The sequence below is a fragment of the Pristiophorus japonicus genome, unplaced genomic scaffold, assembly GCF_044704955.1.
Source record: "Pristiophorus japonicus isolate sPriJap1 unplaced genomic scaffold, sPriJap1.hap1 HAP1_SCAFFOLD_109, whole genome shotgun sequence".
Classification (NCBI taxonomy): domain Eukaryota; kingdom Metazoa; phylum Chordata; class Chondrichthyes; family Pristiophoridae; genus Pristiophorus; species Pristiophorus japonicus.
The window spans coordinates 585,135-594,812 of record NW_027250745.1 but is presented as its reverse complement, the minus strand read 5'-3'; the positions used below and the strand labels follow the sequence as shown (position 1 = coordinate 594,812).

General features: G+C 48.7%; 1 non-coding gene across 1 annotated transcript; it reads left to right on the top strand.

Moving 5' to 3' along the window:
* The first annotated feature begins 468 nt into the window (after positions 1-468).
* On the top strand, positions 469-541 carry trnak-cuu (transfer RNA lysine (anticodon CUU)). The gene has a single exon. It is a non-coding gene; the product is annotated as a tRNA-Lys (tRNA).
* Positions 542-9,678: the final 9,137 nt, after the last annotated feature.

The following is a 9,678-nucleotide window of genomic DNA, read 5'->3' as shown; positions in this document are numbered from 1 at the left end:
ACAGATCCTGTTACAGGTGGGACAGACATACGTCGAGGGTAGGGGTCGTTGGGACTGGTTTGCCGTGTGCTCCTTCCGCTGCCTGCGCTTGGTCTCTTCATTATCGTTGCATCGAGCCTCAAAGAGCTCAACACCCTCCCGGATGGAGTTTCTCCAACTCGGGCTGTCTGTGGAAAGGGTCTCCCAGGTGTCAGTGGTGATGTTGCACTTTACCAGGGAGGCTGCTGAGGGTGTCCTTGTAACTTTTCCGCTGTCCTCCTTTGGCTCGTTCACCCTGAAGGAGCTCCGCATAAAGACGTAAACATAAACACATACGGATTAGGGCCCGGAGTTTGCCATTCGGCCCCTCGAGCCTGGTCCACCATTGAAGAAGACCCTGTCAGTTCTTCAACAGCAAGTTTTAACATCTGGGGCAGAGCCAACAGGCGCCTGGCTGCAATGAGTGATAAAAACGTGCGTTGGTCAGAAGCCTGGCTAGCTCAGTCGGAAGAGCATGAGACTCTTAATCTCAGGGTCGTGGGTTCGAGCCCCACGTTGGGCGATTTATTTTCATTTCATGTTGCTTTCATGGAAAACCTCTGACCGAAACGGCACAAAACAAAAATGTTCCTTTCAAAGTCATTAAACTCCGAAATTTCCACGCCCCGCGAATCTCCTGAATCAGATGCCTTTAGTTTTGCTGACTCAATCCATGTCCCTTTGCAATGTTGTGCTCCCAGCCACTCTATGAAATGTGCCAATAACTTATCGAATCATGGAATGGTTACAGCACGGAAGGCCATTCGGCCCAACGAGCCCGTGCCGACTCTCAGCGAGTTCCACTCCCCCACCCTTTCCCCGTAGCCCTGCAATTGTTTTTCCTTCAGAAACTTATCCAACTCCCGTCTGAAAGATAAGATTGAATTTGCCTCCACCGCCCTTTCAAGACGTGCATCCCAGATCCTAACCACTCGGTGCTAAATGGCCATCTCCTGTTCCTATGGGTGAAGTCTGGGAAACACGAGATCAATTCCTGCCACACTCACAGCCTTCTTAAATATAGCACCTTCAATCTATTCTCGTAAAACCAGCTCCTGACGTTTCGGCCAGCTGTGTCGGTTAAATCTCTGGTTATATTCCTAAAATTACTTTACCCACAGTGATTCTGTAATGTAGCGGTTGTCAGTTTTGCCTCCCACGCGAAAGGTACCCCGTTCGAGCACGGGTGGAAACGTTATTTTAGAGACTATTTTTGCTGTGAAATAAATTGAACAAAAGTCGCCCCCGGTTCCTTTTCGCATGAGCACTGAACATTTTAAACCAGTCTCCAACATACAGAGTGAGTAAAGTCAGTAAGTGGAGAAAACTTCATCAATGATTCAAAATCCTTAAATAGTTAAAGTTCAGTTATTGAAGTTTCCACTGTCCCTCAGTAGCAATTCTACAAAACAACGCTGTCGGTTAATGAATGGGGAATAAAACAAATAATCTTCACCCATCCCCATCCCCCGACACACAGTTTAATTTGTTGCATGTCATTATTTTAAAGATTTTGAATGAAAGATTTACTTTCTGCATCCGTGCTCCCTCTGTGAGCACCGCATCACTAAACTAGCAGGAAACACATTAAAGAGTTTACCACAATTGCTGACATTTCTTAGCTTTTTTCTTGTGTTTTTTCAGCTCTTCGTCCTTTTCAGCTCCTGACTGCGGATATTGCTGTGATTAAACCTGAACACAATGCAATGTCTGTCTCACTGTTTCCCTGGTGTCAGGCAGAGACAAGCCTGCTGCCCTCATTTATTTCATGTGACAGGACACAAAAGTTCAAAATCAACCTGCAAGTGGCCACACACAGCACTGAACAATCAGGATGGCCGAGCGGTCTAAGGTTCTGTGTTCAGGTCACTGTCTCCTCTGAAGATATGGGTTTATGTCCCCTTTCTGATATATTTTTTGAACCAAAAACTAATGTGCGATAAAATGGAACAAGAGCAGTCCGGTGTGCATTGTCACATGATGCAAGCTACCTCGGACCCGGACCAAAGCCCCATGCACCGAGCACATGCTCAGGAAAACCCCGGGGGAGAGAATATCCAGGTCATTGGTCCTTCCAGTAACACTGAACATATGTCCGGTCTGAAACATTCCAGAGTAATAACTTGCAAATGGAGTATCCAACAGTCAGGATGGCCAACCGGTCTAAGGTGCTGTGTCCAGTTCACAGTCTCTTCTGGTGATGTGGGTTCAAATCCAGCTCCTGACATTCAGTGTTTTTAATTACAAACTCATTTGTTTGGACACCACTCTCAAGTGCTTTGGGAGATTCATCGAACTTAATAAAATGACCCCACTTCAATGACAAACAACGATATCAAAGTTACTTCTCAAACCGGGAATCGATCCTGGGTGGCTGTAGCGAATGGAATGGTTTTGTGAAACATTGAAATGTGCCCTCTAAATATCTCGCATTGCTAATTTAAAAACACGGTTATAACTTGTTTCACTGCAAAAGAAGGCAGGCTCGAACGGACAAATGGCCGACTCCTGTGCCTGATTCTTGTGTTCTTATACAGAACAAATGATCAAATGAACAACTCTCCCTCAGTTCGCATTTCTTTCATTGTGCAAAAGTAGATTGTGGGTTCATTAATGATGTTTTCCTGTGAAAGAACCATAAAAGGTGAAGGAAAATAATTCACCCAACATGGGGCTCGATCCCACGACCCGGAGATTAAAAGTCTAATGCTATGCCGAATGAATGAGCCGGGCCTGCTAAAGTTGCATCATCCGGACGCTGATTGCTGCCAGGCGCCTGTTGGCTTCGCCCCGTGGGTTTATCTCGAGCTTCATACCACGAAACCGGTTCTCCTGAATTTCAAGGCTTGTAAGGAGATCAATCATCAAATGCCGTGTCATTAACCACAGCTGGGCCGTCAATTTTCTGATCGCAAAGTTCTTTCAGTCCTTGTCAATATCTCTTGTCTATTTGCCGGTGTATCCCGATTCTGTCAGTCTCTCTGGCTCTCTTTAGTTATGTGTGGTCACCTGCAGGTTGATTCTCGATGAATGCCTGTGTTTGTGTCTTCAACAACAACAGAAAATGTTTCTTATATATTTCTGACGTTCTCTCCAATGCCTTGATATCCTTCCTAAATTGTGGTGCTCGGAACTGTAAACAGTTCTCCAAATGAGACCTAAACCGGGATTGAAAAGGTATGGTATAACTTCCTCGCTGGTGTCCTCCATTTCAGACATATAAAGCCAAGGGCCCTGTATTCTTTTTAAACAACTTAGCAACTTATCTACCCAGCTTCAAAGATTTATGTGTGTAAATCACTCAATCCTTCAACTTCCCTTTTAACATAATACCATTTAGTTTATGTTTTCTCATATCACCTCCCATTGTTTCCCAGACCTTACACACATGTACAGGATGAGGCCCATTAAGCCCCTTGAGCCTGTTACACAGGAACAGGAGTAGGCCCATTCAGCCCCTCGACCCTGTTGCACAGGAATAGGAGGAGGCCCATTCAGCAACTCGAGCCTGTTACACAGGAACAGGAGGAGGCCATTCAGCCCCACGAGCCTGTTACACAGGAACAGGAGGAGGCCCATTAAGCCCCTTCAGCCTGTTACACAGGAACAGGAGGAGGCCCATTCAGCCCCTCGAGCCTGTTACACAGGAGCAGGAGGAGGCCCATTCAGCTCCTCGAGTCTGTTACACAGGAACAGGAGGAGGCCCATTCAGCCCCTCGAGCCTGTTACACAGCAACAGGATGAGGCCCATTCAGCCTCTCGAGCCTGTTACACAGGAACAGGAGGAGGCCCATTCAGGCCCTCGAGCCTGTTACACAGGAACAGGAGGAGGCCATTCAGCTCCTAGAGCCTGTGACACAGGAAAAGGAGGAGGCCATTCAGCCCTTCGAGCCTGTTACACAGTAACAGGAGGAGGCCATTCTGCCCCTCGAGCCTGTTACACAGGAACAGGAGGAGGCCATTCAGCCCCTCGAGCTGATCTGTGACGAAACTCCATATACCCACCTTTGGCACATATTCCTTAATAATTTTGGTCAAAATGCGATGTAAAATGAACAACTGACCCCGCACCAACTGCCCTTTGCAGAAGGGAGTTCCATTCCTCTCCCACCATGTGTGTGTAGGAATGTTTCCGAATTTCACTCCTGAAACGTCTGGCTCTAATGTTTAGACTATGGCCCCTAGTCTGGTACTCCCCAACCAGCGGGAATAATTTCTCTCCACCTAATCTATCTGCTCCCTTATTATCTTGAAAATTTTGATCAAATCACTGCTCGACCCTGCAATTTCCAGTGGGTGTAATCTCATATCTTAATGTAAACCTTGGAATCCAGGTATCATTATGGGAAACCGACACAGTGCTCCCTCCAAAGCCAATATAGCCTTCCTAAGGCAAGGTCAGTGAAAACTGAATCAAGGGACGGGTCTTACGAGATTTAATCTGATGGTTTCCAGCAGGCATTTGGAAAGGTCCCACACATCATCATCATCATCATCATAGGTGGATCATCGAACGAGGAAGGGTTACTTCCACATGGGTTAACAGTGAAGTTAACAGTTAACAGTTTCAATGAAGGACCCGATGTTGCAGTCCTGAACTCCAATCAAAGGGTGGAAGATCCCTGTGGGTGGATGGTTTTAATGTGGTGCGACCATTGCACACCAGCCACCACACGGGCTTGACAGAGCGAGGTCTTGGTCCAGTGGCAAGGGTTAACGACGAAAGCTGGAGACCTGCTCTGCTGCACGTCATAAAAACCCAGGTCGCCGTTTAGTGCATGGGCAGGAACATCGGCGGGACCCAGGTACAGCGGAGGAACTCGAAGGTCAGTGTGGAGGAACGGTGAGAGATCGTGGTGGAGGAATGGAGAGAGATCGTGGTGGAGGAACGGTGAGACGTCTTGGTGGAAGAACGGTGAGAGATCGTGGTGGAGGAACGGTGAGAGGTCGTGGTGGAGGAGCGATGATAGGTCGTGGTGGAGGAGCGGTGAGAGGTCGTGGTGGAGGAGTGGTGAGAGGTCGTGGTGGAGGAGCGGTGAGAGTTCGTGGTGTTGGAACGGTGAGAGATCGTGGTGGAGGAGCGGTGAGAGGTCGTGGTGGAGGAGCGGTGAGAAGTCGTGGTGGAGGAGTGACGAGAGGTCGTGGTGGTGGAACGGTGAGAGGTCGTGGTGGAGGAACGGTGAGAGATCGTGGCGGAGGTGCGTCGAAGGATAAATACAAGGGATGTTGGCAGAAATCAAAGTTGAGGCAAAGTATGTGTTGTGTATCTGTAAAGCATGCACTCCCATGTTCTGCCACCAGGGAGCTCATCCCCTGAAGTCCCAAAGGATCCCAGCACTACTTGGGAGCACTGTATGTAAGCCGGCCCCTAAGGCGAGCTTCTCACTCTGGAGTGTCTTATGAAAGACTGAGGTCACTCTTACTTTAACCTCCCTGTGTGCAGCATCATCTGTGTTAGGACCACAATAACTGGCGACGAGAATACGAATCCAACACAAACTTGCAGCAAACTGTTAACATCCTGAAGAAGTTCTCGGAGGGTGAGGACTGGGAATCCTTTGTCGAATGGCTAGACCAATACTTTGTAGCCAATGAGCTGGACGGAGAATGAAGTGCTGCAAAAAGGAGAGCGGTCCTCCTCACATTCTGTGGGGCACCAACCTACAGCCTCATGAAGAATCTTCTGGCTCCAGTGAAAACCACAGATAAGTCGTATGAGGAGCTGTGTACACTGGTTCTGGAGCATCATTACCCGAGGGAGAGCGTGCTTTGGTGAGGTATCGGTTTTACACGTGCCAGCGATCTGAAGATCAGGAAGTGGCGAGCTAAATCGCCGAGCTAAGGCGACTTGCAGGATAATGTGACTTTGATGGCTACCTGGTGCAAATGCTCAGAGACTTTCTTGGACTGGGCATTGGCCACGAGACCATCCTACGAAAGCTTTTGGCTGTAGAGACACCGGCCCTCAGTAAGGTCACAGCGATAACATAGGTATTTATGTCCACCAGTGATAACACCAAACAAACCTCTCAGCACACAAGTGCTAGCAATCTTCATAAATTAACTGGAACTGTGTTTGTCAGCAGACATGTACAGGGCAGAAACTACGAGTCTGCAACTGTCAGCAGGCCTCAGGTGACCCAGATGACTCAGAGTCCCCAACAAAGGATGAATGCAAGGCAATTCACACCTTGTTGGCGTTGTGGAGGCTTCCATTAAGCCTATTCATGCCGCTTCAAAGGGTATGTTTGCAAGAGCTGTGGAAGAATGAAGCATCTCCAACGGCCTTGCGAATGAGCTGCAAGCTCTGCAATACCTGCTAACCACCATGTGGCAGAGGAAGATCGGTCCATGGTGGATCAAAGCAATGTAGAGCCTCAGAGAGAGGAGGCAAATGCTGAAGTACACGGGGTGCACACTTTTTCGACGAAATGTCCACCTAAACTGCTAAATGTAAAATTGAATGGCTTACACATAACCATGGAACTAGACACTGGCGCTAGCCAATCCATCGTGAGTAAAAATATGTTTGAGAGACTGTGGTGCAACAAGGCATTCAGACCAGCCCGAAGCCCCATCCACACGAAACTCAGAATGTACACCAAAGAGCTTATCACTATCCTGGGCAGCGCCATGGTGAACGTCACCTACGAGGGCACGGTGCACAAACTGCCACTCTGGATTGTCCCGGGCGATGGCCCCACAGTGCTTGGAAGGAGCTGGCTGGGCAAAATCGGCTAGAACTGGGATACCATCCGAGCGCTATCACATGACGATGAGGCCTTATGTACCCAGGTTCTGAACAAATTTCCTTCCATTTCTGAGCCAGGCATTGGAAACTTTTCCGGGGCGAAGGTGCGGATTCACTTGGTCCCAGAGGCACGACCCATTCACCACAAGGCGCGAGCGGTACCACACATGATGAGGAGAGATTGGAAATCGAGCTGGACAGGCTGCAACACGAGGGCATCATCTCCCTAGTGGAATTCAGCGAGTGGCCAGCCCGATTGTTCCAGTACAAAAAAGTGATGGCTCGGTTAGGGTTTGCGGCGATTATAAAGTAACTATAAATCGTTTGTCGCTACAGGACCAATACCCGCGACCTAAGACAGACGGCCTATTTGGCGCGCTGTCAGAAGGCAAGGCGTTCACCAAGCTTGACCTGACTTCGGCCTACATGACGCAGGAGCTGGAGGAGTCTTCGAAGGGCCTCACCTGCATCAACACGCAAAAGTGACTATTCATCTACAACAGATGCCCGTTTGGAATTCGGTCGGCTGCAGCGATCTGCCAGAGAAACATGGAGATCCTACTCAAGTCAGTACCACACACGGTGGTCTTTTAGGACGACATATTGGTTATGGGTCGGGACACCACGGAACACAGTCAAAACCTGGAGGAGATCCTCCAGCGACTGGATCGTGTAGGGCTTCGGCTGACGAGGTCGAAATGCGTCTTCATGGCAACAGAAGTGGAGTTTTTGGGGAGAAAGATCACGGCGGACGGCATTCGGCCTACAGACGCCAAGACAGAGGCTATCAGAAATGCGCCCAGGCCACATAACGTCACGGATCTGCGGTCGTTCCTGGGACTCCTCAACTATTTTGGTAACTTCCTACCGGGTTTAAGCACCTTTTCGAGCCCATACATGTGTTATTGCACAAAGGTGAGAACTGGGTATGGGGAAAAAAAAACAAGTAATTGCTTTTGAGAAAGCCAGAAACCTTTTATGCTCCAACAAGCTGCTTGTATTGTATAACCCATGTAAAAGACTTGTGCTAGCATGTGATGCGTCGTAGTACGGTGTCGGGTGTGTATTACAACAAGCTGACATTGCGGGCAAGTTGCAAACTGTCGCCTATGCTTCCAGGAGCTGTCTGAGGCCGAGAGGGCCTACAGCATGATTGAGAAAGAGGCATTAGCATGTGTGTTCGGGGTAAAGAAAATGCATCAGTACCTGTTTGGCCTCAAATTTGAGATGGAAACCGATCACATACCCCTCACATCCCTGTTCGCTGAAAACAAGGGGTTAAATACTAATGCCTCAGCCCGCATACAAAGGTGGGCACTCACGTTCTCAGCGTATAACTATACCTTCCGCCACAGGCCAGGCACTGAGAACTGCGCGGATGCTCTCAGTCGGCTACCATTGCCCACCACGGGGATGGAAATGGCGAAGCCTGCAAACTTGTTGATGGTGGCCCAGTCCGCTGACTTGTTGATGGTTACGGAAGCGTTTGAAAATGATAAATCACCTGTCCCGGCCCACCAGATTAGGACTTGCACCAGCCAAGATCCTCTGCTGTCTCTAGTAAAAAACTATGTACTGCATGGGAGCTGGGCCAGCATCCCCGTTGAAATGCATGAGCCAATCAAGCCGTTCGAGCGGCGAAAGGACGAGCTGTCCAGTCAGGCAGACTGCCTGTTATTGGGCAACCGCATCGTGCTAACAAAAAAGGGCAGGGAGACGTTCAATTCGGATCTCCACAGCACACACCCGAGTATCGTAATGATGAAAGTGACAGCCGGATCCCACGTGTGGTCGCCCGGTATCGACTCTGACTTAGAGTCCTGTGTATGGCAATGCAGCGTATGTGCTCAGTTGACCAACGCACCAAGAGAGGCACCACTAAGTTTGTGATCCTGGCCCTCCAGACCATGCTCGAGGATCCATGTCAACTATGCGGGCCCATTTCTAGGTAAAATATTCCTGGTGGTGGTGGATGCTTTTTCAAAATGGACTGAATGTGAAATAATGTCGGGAAGCACCGCTACCACTACCATTGAAAGCCTGAGGACCATATTTACCACCTACGGCCTGCCTGACATACTGGTCAGTGACAACGGGTCATGTTTCACCAGTGCCAAATTTAAAGAATTCATGACCCGCAATGGGATCAAACATGTCACCTCGACCCCAGTTAAACCAACCTCCAATGGGCAGGCAGAGTGGGCAGTACAAACCATTAAACAGAGCCTTAAACGAGTCACAGAAGGCTCACTCCAAACCCGCCTGTCCCGAATACTGCTCAGCTATAGCACGAGACCACACTCGCTCACAGGGGTGCCCCCGGCTGAGCGACCCATGAAAAGGACACTTAAAAGCAGACTCTCGCTGGTCCAACTCAAACTGCATGATCAGGTAGAGAGCAGGCGTCAGCAACAAAATGTAAATGATGGTCGCGCTACTGTGTCACGGAAAATGTATCTGAATGACCGTGTATGTGCTAAACTATGGACGTGGTCCCTAGTGGATCGCGGGCACGGTGATAGCTAAAGAAGGGAGTAGGTTGTTTGTCGTCAAACTAGACAATGGACAAATTTGCAGAAAGCACCTGCACCAAATGAGGCTGTGGTTCACAGACTGCCCTGAACAACCCACAGCAGACATCACATTTTTCGAAACACAGTAAGCCCATGGTGGAAGACAAGCCATCGTGGGCAACAAAGGCGATCTTTTAAAGTCGCGAGTGCCTTTCTGCTGGATCTGACAGCAGCTGCGTGTGCTAGTAAAGAGCTCAAATGTAATAGAGCCCAATGCAGGCAGAACAGAAAAAGTACATTTATTGTGAAAGTTAAAATGTAGGGAATGTATGTAATTATACGTATATATAAATACTTATATATCTATATATATATCTAAACAAAGTTAGTCAGTCA